Here is a 15015-nt window from a genome sequence, read left to right as displayed (position 1 = left end):
TACACAGCCTGTCCCAGCCTCTGTAGACACTTTCCTGGAAAGATATAAGACTAGGGCTTGAAGCAGAATTGGACCTCAGGCAGGAATATCCCCCTTCCAGTCTTTTCCCATAAATAGGCAGTGGGGGGCAAAGGGGAATGGACTTTAAATGGTTTTGCAAGAGGAAGCCAGATGAAAGCAAATCAGCTACAACTGAGAAAATCCAATCTACTTAACTGTCCTGCACAGAACTAATTTTGCCTGGTGCAGCTGTGACCTTGACAAACATCAGGTCAGCAGCAGCCTCACTATCTCCAAATGAAGGTAGAAGACAGTTGTCCCTGAGGAGGCCTCCCCAATGTCAGAGAGAAAAGAGCTCTTTTATAAGGCACAGTCTCTGGATCAAGAGGCATGTTACAGAAAGATTACACTGCAAATCTAATCCCCTATCCCTAATGCTCAACAATCTGATACATGAACCTGCCTTTCATCAAAGAGTTGGTGATTGCAGTACTGGGCAATGTGAGTAATGGCTAGGGGATGGGGCTGCCAGTTGTGTTGGCCAGCTCAGGGCACAGGTGGCTGGCCACACCAGCTCCTGCTGGTAAGGAGTCCTTACACACATGTTCATCCAGCTACATGTTGCAGCACATCTGGTCAGTGAGTTTTATAAAGGGCTCTAACATTTTCCATAGTGCTGGGACAAACCATCTCCTGGTCATCTTGTCTCCTGTTTTTTGCAGAATGCCCATCAGATCTGACCACTCTCAGTCTTTAATGTTCAAACTGACTTTTGACAGCCTCATTCACTCCTCCCATATAAGGCAACACAGCACAGGCCAGAAAGAGTCATCTTTGTTAACGCTTTCCACCCAAAAGGCAGGCATAAACAAAAGGTAGCTGTGCAAGTCCCACCTGCACAAGGCAGAGGTCCTTGCCAAGGGAGCCAAGTGGCCAAGTGATTGTACCAGAATATGCTTGCTAGTCAGTGCTGCCCCATGGAGGATGTGTTATTAACACCTGCTACTGGTGTCGCCCCTCATCTTCCAAAAGGCACCATGTAGGGCTAGGTGGTGAGGCTGTAAGGCTTGCACTTCTAAGCTCAAGGGCCAGAAGAAAAAATTCTTTCATAATTTTAAATCAGGAATAAGCTCAAAACAAGGCAATACAGAAGCATTGCTTTGAAATCAGAATCAGGCACATTAGCTACAAGAAGTTCCTTTAAAGTACTCAGAGCACATGGCCTAAAAAATGTTTAATGGCCATATTTTCCCTGTAGGAGTGATCTCAGAGTGCACAGAAACTACCTGTGTCAAAGACCAATGGTTTTCAACCAGTGAAAATACTATTATATACTGTGAACCCCATTTAAGTATCCACAAATAGTAATGGGAGGAGTAAACCTCTTGTCAGGTGGTGTAAGTTTGCTATACGAGGAACCCTCGCCACCAGTAAAAATTTTTAAGTGGTCCGCAGAGGAAAGAGGTGAAAAACCACTGCTGGAGATGTCTCTAATTGGCTATGGGACAGAGACTGACACAACATCTGCAGCTGAAAAATTCTTTGGGATGTTGATAAAATAATTTGGCCAAAGGGAGAAACATGCCAAAAAAGTTTCATCTTATTTTATTCCTTCAGTTCCTGTCACTTTAATAGAAATAAAAAGAGTTGATCACACGCTCCACGCCTGCACAGCACATGTAAGCACAGTGCTCACCACCAGCAGTGCTAGGGACAGCCATGACCTTTTTTGTTATCATAACTCATTCTTATTGCACCATTTGTTACCATATGCTCTTTTTGCAGAAGCTTGCACTCATTCTCTCTGAACATGAATCCCAGACTGCCATTCTGAGTGAGCAGGGCACTTCCAAATCATGGATGTCCTGGATTTGCCGAGAGACGCCTGCTAACGGATGGCTGGAGGTGAAAGCTGAATGGATTAAAACTAGCACTAATTCAGCAATGGAACAAACTACTACAGGAAGCAGTGATCTACACCTTGTCACCTCTGACATGTCAGGATCCAACTGCAGACAGCATTTAATAAAAGACCAGTTACTGGGTGTACTTCTCATCTGTATTATATAGGGTGTGATGCTCCCTAGCATTTTGAGAGCTTCTCCACTTCAGATCTGGGACTCTGTGACTCCTTGTCCACACACCCAGCAGACTGACTGCAGTGCTCGTTTTATGATATATGAGAGATGTGAACCATTTTGGACTTTTTCCAAAGCAGCAAGCTTTTTTTTTTCCTCTAGCAATCTCCAGTCTGGAATTCCTCTGCTTCTGTCGGAGGAGTTCTTGGTGACTCACATGTGGATTGGGAGCTTTCTCAGCCCACAGCTGAAGGCTAGGGTGTTAAATATTTAATAAAGAGACAGCTTTTCTCCCAAATGTTTTGGATAAATAGCTGCTAAAAGAAACCAAAATACAAAAGGGTTTTAGCTGCTGGAATAAAAATATCATTTTCCCTTTCCAGCAATCACCGAGCTGCCCTCACTTGGGTTCTCTCCCTGGTGCTCACAGCTGTCCCCAGCTCCCACCAGTGGCCCATGCCTGCACTCGGGAGGGAACCACACTTCAGCCTTACCCATCCTGCAGCCAGGCTCAGCTTCAGTCACTCAAACTGTGAGGAGGAGGAACAGTAACAGTAGCAGAAGCTTTAGCTGCAATCTGAAAGCTGCTCTGGCCTTAGCAGTGCGGTGCTCCTGGCTGGGCCCACAGTGGCATGGTGTTCAAGTAGTTTTACCCTGTAACTGTTGCCACATAGCAAGGCACGGGAGACATGCATCCTCACATGTCTGACTGGTTTTTAATAACAGGAAAGAAGTGAACATTCAAGAATTTCTACTTGTTAATGTCCAATTAAGTATCAGTATTAAGGAAGAAACTGGAGCTTCCTAGGTCCACAGTTTCCAACATCTAATTATCTGCTAACTGTATTCCATATGAGTATTATGTGACTATGTTCTTTCTTTCCTTTCCATAATTACTACCTAGTAAAAGTACCCCAAGTTGGACTGCAAAAAAAAAAAAAAAAAAAAAAAAAAAGAAAGAAAGGATCAAATTCTTGGATAATTACTTATAAACTCTGTTTGGTATCTGCCTACAGACATGGCAGGATGAAATCCTTATTTAAGCATCAAACAGGATTTATTTAGGCATCCTGTTATCTCTGTTGAAGTATCAAAACAGCACATACCATTGTGCTGCTAAACCCTATCAGAGTTCCTGCCATATAGGGGTGATAAGAGGTATAGACACTGGGTCACTGCTCAGCTGAAGGAGAGAAATGTGCTTTCTCTGTGGCTGTCCTCTAGTTAAATCCTCTGCTTTCAGCTCGAGGGTACACACAACCATCCTCAGTGTTATGTGCAGCAGCTGATGATGTCCAAGACCATGGACTTTTTACTAAAAGTCCTGAAGGTGGTTTGCACCAAGCATCCACAGCACCAACTTCTACCTCCCCGGTTCATTTGTTGGGAATGTGAAAACGGATGAATTCAACTTGTGCAGCCTAGCCTTGTGAGCAAGGAGCTGTCAGCAGAGAACCCTGGGCTTTGGGCTGGACTGTCACTGAAAGGTGCAGCTATAAAGGTTACCTCTGGCATTTATCATCCGCAGGGTGAGAGGCAGGACTCGTCTGCTTTGGTGAACCTTCTTCCAAGGCAGTGGCACTGCACAGATGCAATCAGCGCGTCCTGCATTGCTCCAAAGCTGTCAACATCTGTCAGGAATAGTAAATTTTATTTTATCTTGTTTGAGTGGAATGGGTTTCCATAAAAATATGTAAATCATGCTAAGAATAATAAAGAAAATTAGTTTAAACAGCACGGCAGCAATTAGCCACAGTTCTTGCAGGGACTGGACAAACACCCCAGCACCACACTGCTACCAGCTGCAGCCCCAGTGCTGCCATCCATGGAAGGAGGGTGAATTGGAGAAGGCTGGCTGTACTGAGTAAACTGAAGGCATGGCTGTACTGAGTAAACAGCAGGACAGGACCCATAAATACAGTAACACTTCCTACTAGAACCCACATTTCTATGACTGAGACTGCATACCAACTCAAGCCAAAAAAAAAAAAAAAAAAAAGGCAAAATATGAAGAAACCAACTTGAAAGCTTGTTACTGATATAAACCAAACAGAGGAATAATGACTAACTCAGAAACATCAAGCAGAGGTCAATGTCTGCCTTCCACTGTGCTTCACATAAATACACAGTCCCTTCTACTCGCTTCAATGGCCACTTCAAACAACTCAAGCTCTTTGAGACACTTCACTAGGCTAAAATCACAAATTCTGATTTTGCTTATGCGCTGCTTCTGCTGCCTAGAATTTCCCCATCTTCTTTAAATACAGCATAGAACTGCAAGCAGAATGGCAGCAGCCTTTCTTGCCCCATGGCGAGCACCAGCACTGAGTGGGTCAGCAAAGATGGTCAGCAGCTCCTAAAAACAGAGATGGGCTCTTGCCCATCAGTAAGCAGCCAACAGGAGCGAAATACCTGCAGTTACAGCCATGGGGACAGCTAACATGCCACATACACCTGCAACTCCTTGTACCTGAGGATCTCTATGTATGAATGGTTCACATTTCTGTAACCTCTCCAAGGACCAAAATAACAAAATTTCCCCTCCCTTCCCCACCCCTCTAATTTTTGCCCACTTGACTCAGAGAAGGAGACTTTGCTTGCACTATCTTCAAATATTAATAGTGAACTGCCAAGGCACATTTCTTACTGTGATGTACTTGTATAGCTCTGGGTAATTCCCACTGGCATTAATGAGAATGGCTTATATAAATCTCTTTGCCTCATCCCATAATCATGATCATGGCTTAAAGAGGGCAATATGCAATTCCTGGGTCTCCCCACTACAGGACAGAGTAGTTCCCATTTTCAAGTTCTCTGAATTTCACAGGTTAGTCAAGCTACTCCAGTCAAACACCAAGTTAGGGCATTACCCCACACCTGCACCTCTCATGGAGCTAACCTGAAATCACTTTCCTAAGGAAAGTAAAGTATTTTCCCTGCCTGGATGTACAACATTGTCTGAGCCGTTCTGAACAGGTTGTTCTGCTTTGGGAATTTAAATTTCTTCTGGAAGGAAATGCACAAAAATGCTTGTTTTTGTTTACAGTAACATCTCATAATAGCAGCTACCATTATCATAATTTCATGGCCCCTATTCCCTGCCAGGAGAGCTTAGAGGTCTTTTCTGGTGAGGGAAAATCTTCCATCTCACAGTGACTAGCTTAACTCCAAGTGTTCATCTAAGGGCATTTGGTACCAGCAGGTGAATTCCCAGGTCCTGGGGCCTTGTGGGAGCAGTTGGCTCCTTCCCCACACAGAGAACTTCCTCAAGCCATCCTAGGAAGCCTTTTTGAGGATAAAGTCTCCCCAGTACTACTGGGATGCAGCAGCTCTGCGCTGCTAAGCAGATACGTCTGTCTAATTCTGAAACAGCTCTATTCTTGCACTGCAACAATGCCAGCTCATCCAAGTCCAATTAAACCCCCCAAGAATGATTCACAGCAAACTGAGCCATATTTACTTTCTGTTCATTATCACACTCACAACTGGTAATTTTGGAAATTTTATATTCTGAGTTCAGCAACAGGCTACAGGCTGCACACCTCTTGCTATGGTATGTGCCTGAGAGAGATGTATTTCTCTTTTCTTCACCCCCCTCCCTGTTCTGCCTCCTTAGAAGGGAATTAAGGCAGCAGAGAACTGTAAAAGCCCTGATGCTATCCACACCACAATATCCTAAGTAACACACAAACCAGAGCAAAAGCCATCTTTAACCTGCTAGACCAGTCCCAGGATAAATGTTTGCTCTAGGCAAGGACAAGACAAGTAGGTTCTTTAGTATTTTTTGTTTAATATCCTTTAAAGTGAGCCTGGACTGGTGCATAAATGAGCACAACTGCTCAAATGAGTCATACTTCTTTTTTAGGGCCTTGTTCTGGCAAAACTCCCACTGAGCTCAGCAGGGGTTTGGCAGAGTGGGAAATGAGGAGCAGCCCAGGACCCAGATCTGCGGGATGGGTACATGAGCACAGGGCAGCATTTCATTAAATTCATCCAAATTCCAAAATCTGTGAATATTTGAAATCTTCAAAAATGGCAAAACAATACAATTTAAACCAAAATGCTCAGAGACAAGACAAAACTGGTGCTGAGATGCCAGATTGCACCATTATCAGTTCTTAAAGCTCACAGTACCTTAAGTGCATTTAAAGGACCATAACTATTACAGCCCAATTACCACTGGAACCCCAGAGCAGGTGCACTCATCTAAGCCAAAGCCTCAGAGAAAGCAATTCAAACTGAAATTGCTACAGGATTTTTGAAGTGTGAAAGGGACTTGTTGGGAGTAATTAAAGGCTCCAGGATGCAAAATAAAAAGGACATATCCTATCCAGACACAGGGGAAAGAAAGCACCATCTCCAGATACTGATGGCAGGAGGTGAGCTCCCCAGCAGCTGAGTGGGCACCCAGGGCAGCCAGGCCAGTGGGGTAAGCAGGGGAATGTGTCTGCAGGACCCTGCTCAATACCATGCAGTTATCACGAAGCAATTAATGTGACATTTACTGGCTAATGTGCATGCTATCTCCAGGTAAACATGGTCTCCATCATAGGATGGCACGACCAAGGGAAGACCTCAGCAGGCAAAGGAGGGTGGTGGCTGGCAGGGAGATCACAGCCACAGATTCAGGGTAAGACACTTTGATGAAAGCACCAGGAGGTTTTGGGGAATGCTGTAGCCACCAGCAGAACAAAACACACAGCAATGCTGAGTCACACACTAAACTGGAGTCAAACAGAACCCAAACAACACCCCCCCCCAGCACAGACAGAAAATAGAATATAACAAAGGAAGGCAATAGAAAGGAACAGGGTTCCCAGAATGTGCTGCAGGTTCAGGGATGCAAACAACCCTAGGCCCACCCTGAGAGATGATCCTGGTGGCTGATAAAGATGAGAAATGCAGGATTGCTAATTAGGTTATGATACATCTAATCTTTCTTCAATTAAAGAAATACTGTTGTGGGATGGTCTCAGGCTCTGGCTACCTCTGAAGGAAAAAAAAGCCATGCAAGTCAGAAGTCTTGCAGTTCCAAGGCTACACCGAGGAGACTGTGCTTGAATTCCAGGGTCCAGCCAGCAGGGAAGGGCTCCCAGGAGCAGAGGAGCAGCAAGGTGGTATCCATCAGGACTCTGGGGCATTGCACACCAAATGTTCTCTGCTTTGGGTCACACCACAGGAACTAGGGCCTTGGTCCCCTCCCCTGCCCCAGGAGTCACAGCTAGGAAAGCAAGCCAAAGAAAACACAGCTAAAACCAACATTTCACATATTTCCTCCCTTTTCAAGAGCTTGTGACATGCTATCTTGGGATTTTCACAGTCCACGATGATGTCTGGGCACTCCAGCTTAATCCCAAAGGTCAAAAAGAAACTTAAACATTGGAATAAATAAATAGCAATGCTACCCTGCAGAGAGTATTAAAGCATTAATTTCAACTGACAGATGGCATGGAGGGAGAAGGGCTATGGACAGAAGAGTGGAACCAGAAGCCTGATGCGAATTCTTGACCCTGGCATTCCTATACAGTAAAGTATCTCCTCCCTCATTAAAAATGAAGAATAAATAAATAAATAAATAAATAGTAAAATTTTTAAACCAACACAAAAATGCCAAGAAAACAAACAAATGAAAAAAAAAAAAACCAAACCCTACAACCCACCAAAACACCCCAAAAACATAAAAACCCAAACAAACAAACAAACCCACAAAGAAGCCCAAAACCCACCATGCACCTTCCATTTTGCAGCAGTAACAAGGCCAGAAAAGTGGTAGCACTGATGAGCAGGAGCCCAAGGTTTGCCACAAGCTGATAAAGGAGATCTCTCAGAAGAGGTGCTGCCGTGGTACTTTGTTTCCTACTGCCCAAACCCACCCAAAAGGCCCGGCTGTGTTCTGCCAGCCCCACACCCCTGGCGGTGCCAGGCTCCAGGGAGGAATGCCAGGGCCCAAGGCACTGAGCGGGGAGGGGCAGCTCACCCAGCATCATCTCTTTCTCCCAGGGATCAGCTGAGTTCATGTGCTAACTAACCAGACAATACACAGCAGCAAGGAAAAATTATGGGCACATGCCTAGATCTCTGACTGCCATAAATTTGTAATTTTATTGCAGTAATATATCATAAAAGTGATCTGCCTGCAGCTATTACGTATTGTGGCACAATCCCATCAGATCACAAAACACAAAGGAGACAGCACAGGGCACAAGCAGGAGGTGTGTCCTGCCTCCAGCACTCACCCCCGTGCCAGCCTCAATCCTGCCCCCAAACCCAGGTCAGGGGCATGGCGTGCATGAAGATGCACCGCCCAAGGGAGGCCCTCTGCCCAAGGCAGCTGCCTCACACCCTGCAGGCCCTGCTACTCCCATGGCACTGCTCTCCCCTGGTGTCCCACGTCTCCTCCTCACCCTGCAGCCCCCGGGCCCCGAGAAGACAGGGCAGTGCTCGTGCCAGCCTGGGAGCAGTGGGGAGCCAAAAACTACTTTTGCCAGCACTGCTGAAATAACTGGATTCATCTCTCAGCATATGGCGGTATCTTCAGGGAGAGAGGAAGCCACTGCTGGCCTTCCTGCCAAATTCCTAGTATTTCTGGAGTATTTACATGTTGTGCATCTCAGGTTTCTGTTCTCCCCCTGGCTGCTTGCTGTGGCAGGATGACGCAGCCTGGCCGGAGATACCCAGCCCAGAGCCCTCGCCATGCTCACTACAGACAGCCAGTTTTAGCCATCTCAACCTACAACAGTTTGCTCCCAGATTTATGCAGAACAGCCAACAAAAAATTAGCCTTTTTTAATGCATCTATAAAACACCACAGCCTCCCCCTTGAGACCACAACAGAGTTCATGGAGAGTTTAGGAGAGAAAGAGCCCACCACAGAGATGGGTTTCTCACCCCTGTTCAGACATGGCTCTGAAGAACTGTGAAGGACAAAAGCACGAAAGCACAGATAATATTTTCAGCATAGGAAAGATGCTTTCCAAGAGGTGCCAGCTTCACTTTTTAAGTGAGCAGGGAAAATCTACAAGCCAAATGACCTCTGGTGCTGGATTGCCCGCACTTCCACTAAAAAAATGTACCACCTTTGGTCTCAGAAAGGAAGCAGAAAAAAACCCCACAAAACTGAGCGGACAAACTCACTGATTGCTTGCACCCACAGGCTGAGGAATCAGAAGAGATTTCTTACAGATCCTAACTTCAATTTGGGCTTCACCAGAAGAAGGACTCGCCCAGCCCTGGTGGTGGCTCATGCCCCAGCAGGAGAGGCTGTGCACAGCCAGAAGGCAGCCTAAAGGAGCTGCAGCTGACACCAACCAGGAGGAAGGCTCAGCTTCAGCAACACAACCCTTAACTTCCTCTGAGGTGATGTTCACACACAGAGATTGGTTATACTGTGAAATTACTCTTCCCTCCCAACTTGCAGCCCTGTGTTGAAACACAAATATTGAAAATAACACTCTGAAATGCTCAAAAGCTCAAGCAAGGCATCAGCAGCCTTCAGCATCATCAGATGAAGAACCATGACCACAGGTTGCTCCACTGGAAGACAAGAAGAAGCCAGCAAGCACCTGGCACCTGGAGGCACCTCCTCAACCCAAAGCTCCTGCGTGAGCTGCCCTCAGCCACAGACTTCATCTGCCCATCCTCGGACCCAGATCTGTTCCAGAGCCACAGTTTCAGACATGAAGACATCACAGCTTAGCACCTTCCAGACAAAATGAACACTGCCATGCTGATGTAACCATTGGCAAGCACAACTACACTTACTTTGAACTGAAAAAAATCACTTGCATTCCCAAACTGAAGCCAAGAGCAATTTTGCCAATATATCCAGAACAGGGATAGTCTTATGTCTCCCAAATATTTCCACAAGACATTATGGAGGGGTTGAATCTCTATTAATGTGTGACAACAGCATAAAAATATGATAAAAAACCCATATGTATCTTCTCAATAGTACATTTTTGAAAAGAAGCCAGCTGGCATACAAATAGGTGATGTATTGAACAGGTTACAAACAAATACATGTTTTAACAAAAATGTTTGCAACTTTTTCCACTGAGCAGTTAAAATATATTGACAGCAATAATTACAATGTTCTTTGAATACTCAACAAAGAGATGGCGGCATTTCAAATAACCCACTTTCCAAAGACTCCATTTAATTCTGTGTGCCAGTAAGATATGTTGGAGCAACAACTACATATTTTTCCATATGCATACACTTATAATAAGTATGTATTAATTTATATCATAAATACATATACTTTATACATGTATTTATATACACATAAAATACACAGATACAGAAACAAGTCTTACTTAAAATTAGGAAGCAGAATTCTATAATGTCAGAAATAAACAAACTGCAGATGAAGTTTAAAAGTCATTAATCTGCCTGATGTAAGAACAGGAAATACTTCTGCTCCAGGCCTTTCTTTTGCATTAAAATCTGCACATGGTCTGTGGTATCAGTTTGGTTTAAATTTTCACTAATTGTTTTCATAAATAGCATTTCACTCTTGCTATCACAATCTGAAGATGAAGCTGACAAAGGTGATGAGAAGTTATAGAAGAACTGTCCCAAGCTTCTTTCAGCAGGGTGGTGGTGGAGACTGCAAAGCTCCATGAAGCCTCAACATTCACAGGGCAGCTGATATAGTTCAGTTGATAGATTACCCTTCTTTATGTATTTCCTTTTATTTCAGTTACAGCCCAGAATAAAGTGTCTTTTCCAACATAAAATCTTCTAAATCACCAGAGGGGATTCCAGCAAAACAACTTTTTTTTTTTTTCCAGACATGCTTTTCCTCATCCACACTTCACAGTAATCCTCAGCTTCCCAAAGAGAATCAAATGTTATTCTTAGGAGTCTTCACGTTCTGATCCCTCTTTCCATCACAGACCCACTCTCCCTGTTCCCTCTCTCCTCTGGAGGCTGAGTGAGGAAAGAGAGGGAGACAGGGCAGCTTCAGCCTCCAGCCAGTCTCAGCATCTAGATCCCCATCCATGCAGATCTAACACTCTCCCATCCACATCGGGACACAGCTCCTTCCATCCACCCCCAGCAGGATGGTGGAGATTTCAGACATGCACTGACTAGCAAAGAGGGATGGCTACCAGGAAACACACAGATGAAATGCAAAACTTCCTCCCACCTGGGTTTAATTCCAACCTCTGCAACATCCTACAGCCAAGAGAAATAACCCAGAAACTGCTAAATTCTAGCATGGGTACTACAGACTTCTCTGAGGCAGGGGAAATGAATTAGGCAGTTCCTCTTTCTCTGCCTTGCCACAGCTCTCTACGGATGCTCATAAGAATCTGCAAACGATTCAGACAGCAACATTCACCAACAAGATCAGCTCAGCCAATTATTCCCATACTTATCTATTAAATTTAAGAAACCCCTGAGAAGCTGAGCCTTTCACAGACTGGGAGATGATATTAATTCACCAAGTAAGAAAAGTTTTAGGAAAATCTTGCCACAGAGTTCTGGCTTGAACCCTCACTGGAGACAGACTGGGCTCCACCAGCAAGAGCAGAATCCTAGCAGACCTGTGTATTTTCCACTGTGAGCATGGCACAATTAGCAGCATTAATGGACAGACTGTTCATTTAATTCAGTTTTTTGTTCCACAAATAAAGTCCTCTGTCTGTTTTTTATTTGGTTTTATAAATTAACCTCTTTCTTTTCTCATTAAGTAAACAATGAATGAAGGATTACTCTGTGGGAAAGATGCAAGTGCAAAGGGCAGCGGTTTTATACTGCAGCAGCTATTTCCTTTCATGCTTCCAAATAACTCTGCTCTAGAAGGCAGAAAATCATTGAGGTCTAATCATTTATTTAGTAAGATACACTGTTTTCTTTAGCTTAGGCAAACTTGTGGCTGGAAAGCTATGCTGAAAGTTGGTCTGTTAGTGAATGGCCCCGGTCCTGCACGCAGCGATGGAGAAGCTGTGTGTGCCCTGGACATCAAGCAGTGGTGCAGCACAGGGAGGACACATCACGGCCTGGTGCACTTTGCTATCTGGGCCTGAAGTTGCTGTCAGTCTCATCACAGGGCTTTCCATCTTCCCTGCCCCTCTGGTACCAGGCAGTCACGCAGCTGAGGATCCCACAGGGCGGCAGAGCCACAGCTAGCTCTGAGGTGGATGTTTCCAGCAGACACTTCACTGCTGGTTTGGTTGCCTCAAGGGCACCTTCTTCTGGTCTGACTGGCCCCCCACTTCCCCTGTATGGGTGGTAAAACAGTCACGTGTTGGGATCTTGCTGAGAAAAGCTAAGCTTTACAGCAATAAAACCAGCAGGCTGACAGAAATGGCCATTCACCTCTGCTCAGTGCTGGTGGAACAATCTCAGAGCACTGGAGCCAGACCTGTGGTGGGTTACTGTGGTCAGGGAGCTGCAGGACAGGACAGGTATGGAGAGGCTGAGAGAGCCGGGCTTCTTCAGCCAAAATAAGACAAGGCTTCAGGGAGAGCTGTTTACAACCACAGGGGTGTGGGAGGGGGTAAGAGTCTGAGTAGATTTCCTTTGGAGGACCACAGGAACAGGACAAGAGACAATAGACACAGGCTGAGCATAAAAAGTTCCAGTTGGATGATGAACAAAAAAACATCCACAAAAACTACAATGAGAGTAGCGAAGTGTTTGAGCAGATGAGCCAGAGAGGCTGTGAGATCTCCATCTGGGAGCAGCTGGCTTTTGTTGGCCTTTAGCAGGCCCTTGGACCAGACAACTACCAGCAGTCCTTTCCAGTCTAAATTATTACACTGTGATGCTGTGGTCAGGTTTTGGAAACAAGGAAGGTTTTGACACTGCATGCACAAGCAGATCTGGCTGAGTCAAAGCTAAAAACAGTAGCCAAAGAGTAGTTACCTCCTCTGCCTTTTCAAAGTCTCTCTCTTCAAAATACAACAAACATGAAGATGTTTACAGAGTATTTTCCTGTGAACTTACACCTGGCCACTGCTGAAGGCTCTTGGCACTGGTAAGGCCTTCCTAATGGGGTACCTTATGCCCCTGGGCTTGCCAATGGAGTCACTGCATGACACCTGGGTACACAACTTCTCATCTTGCCAGCAGGAAAAGCCTTGGCATGACACAGATTGCACCAATGTGCACCTATGATGAGCAAGTAATGTGAGTACAAGGAGCTTGTACAGTCAAGAAGGGCGTCTAAAGTGATATAGCCATAATATGAGTGTGCAACACCTCTATGTTCTCATTTCAGTGCTGTATGCCCTTTGCTGCTGCAGCCTACTTTATGTCTGGAGGTGCTAACAGAGAATTGCAAGCCAGTCTCACTAGTATGGAACCTGCTCTATATTCAGGCTAAACTCCACTGCCAAGTCTGGTCCCTGTGATACAAATGCAGGGCACCTTCAAAAACTCCCAATGGACAAAGGTTAATGAGAAAACATACTGGAGATCTCACAGATACACAATCAAAACTAGAAATGCAACCAGTGTCCAATCCACATTTCTCTTAGGCCTTCCACAGCACCGAGGATGAAGACTCATTTCCTGCCAGCAGCCTCCTCAGAGAGGTTCCTCTAACAGCAGCTCTGCCAAGCCATGGACCCACCATCATCAGATGGACCATGGGATCCTGCAGGCAAACTCTTCCCTAGGAAAGCCCCATTTCTCCAGAGGCCAACACAAGGAAACATTTCCCATAAACCTTCTGCTCTCCAGGCTGGACAACAGCTTTGTTGGATGCACAACAGCTCAGGATGCACAAAAACTTCTTTATTTAATTAGATTGAAAGGAATTTTGGAATTTTGTTTCAGTTGGGACAATTAACCAAGAGCACTGTATCCTACTGCCCTTATTCCCACTTCATCAATCTTTGTGTCACCCAGAAATTTTATCAGAAATAATTTTATATTTACTTCCGTATCACTGCCAAAAATGATGAATAGCATGAGGGTTCTGACTGATCCCTGCAGAGTTACATTAAAAAAATGTTCACATTCAGTAAAGATTCCCTATTGACAACTACTTTTTGAGCTCTGTCAGTTACCTTGTTCTTAATACATTTAAGATATGCTTTAGTAAAAGTATATAGTACTAATATTTTAGTAATAATGTCATGTGGAATAAAATCAAACGCCTTACAGAAGTTAAAGTATATTCTATCTACACAGTTATCTTATCCCCCAAACTTGCAATCTTATCAGATAAATCAGGTTTGTTTGACAAGACATATTCTCCAAAAAAGAATGTTGAATGGCATTAATTATATTCCCTACCTTTAATTCTCTAAATCCTCTCTCAGTTCTATTCTTTTGCCTGGGATTGATGTCAGGCTAAGCTGCTGGCAGTTACCCGGGATCTTCCTCTTGCACACGTTTGCTCTTTTGTGAATTTCCAAGAGGCTTAAGAAGTTAACAGAAACAGACCAGAGATCTTCTGTATCAACTTCTTTTAGAATTTTTGACCATATCTATAGTCACTCACCAGAAAATGTTCAAGCACTACCTCACCTCATTGTTTTGCACAGAGTGAACTGCAGGTGCTGTGACACAACACGTAGCTCTCCCTGGACTCCAGCATGCACAGCAGGGGCAGACCATGGACAGAGACTGAGCAGAGCCTCAGATCAGTTGGTGAAACATGGACAGTGCTCCAAGGAGTCTGCTCACACTGAGGATTTTAAGGAATTTTAAGGAATGCTCTGTCTTGCTCCCAACCCTTCCCTGTCCATCAACCCAGTCTGCAACCAGGCTTACATTTCACATCAACACTAAACTATCCCACAGAAATCCTTCTGAATTCTTTCTGAGAAAGAAAATACTGCCAACAGCTTTGGGTAGGAATCTCCACCCTGTTCTAACAGATGGTGATCTTACTGAAACTTTTTGTCTTTTATCGGCTCTCATTTAGCAAGAGCCATGGCATGAAGCTATCAGTGCTATGGAGATTGCCACAAAATGC

At 44.7% G+C, this 15015-nt stretch overlaps 1 protein-coding gene across 2 annotated transcripts in view; it reads right to left on the bottom strand.

Annotated features, from left to right (window-relative positions):
- The window catches only part of FOXN3 (forkhead box N3), a 201719-nt gene that overhangs the window by 160064 nt on the left and 26640 nt on the right, over window positions 1-15015 (bottom strand). Inside the window, exon 2 of one of the 2 annotated variants that reach the window (XM_074542498.1) lies at window positions 3585-3709. The exons of the other annotated variant lie outside the window; for it this stretch is intronic. The gene's annotated coding sequence lies outside the window, so the exon portion shown is untranslated. The remainder of the gene's footprint in view (window positions 1-3584; window positions 3710-15015) is intronic. 2 annotated transcript variants of the gene reach the window in all.

The sequence above is a fragment of the Zonotrichia albicollis genome, chromosome 6 (genome assembly GCF_047830755.1).
Source record: "Zonotrichia albicollis isolate bZonAlb1 chromosome 6, bZonAlb1.hap1, whole genome shotgun sequence".
Taxonomy (NCBI): Eukaryota; Metazoa; Chordata; class Aves; order Passeriformes; family Passerellidae; genus Zonotrichia; species Zonotrichia albicollis.
The sequence above is the reverse complement of the archived record's forward strand: the minus strand, read 5'-3'. Positions and strand labels throughout refer to the sequence as shown.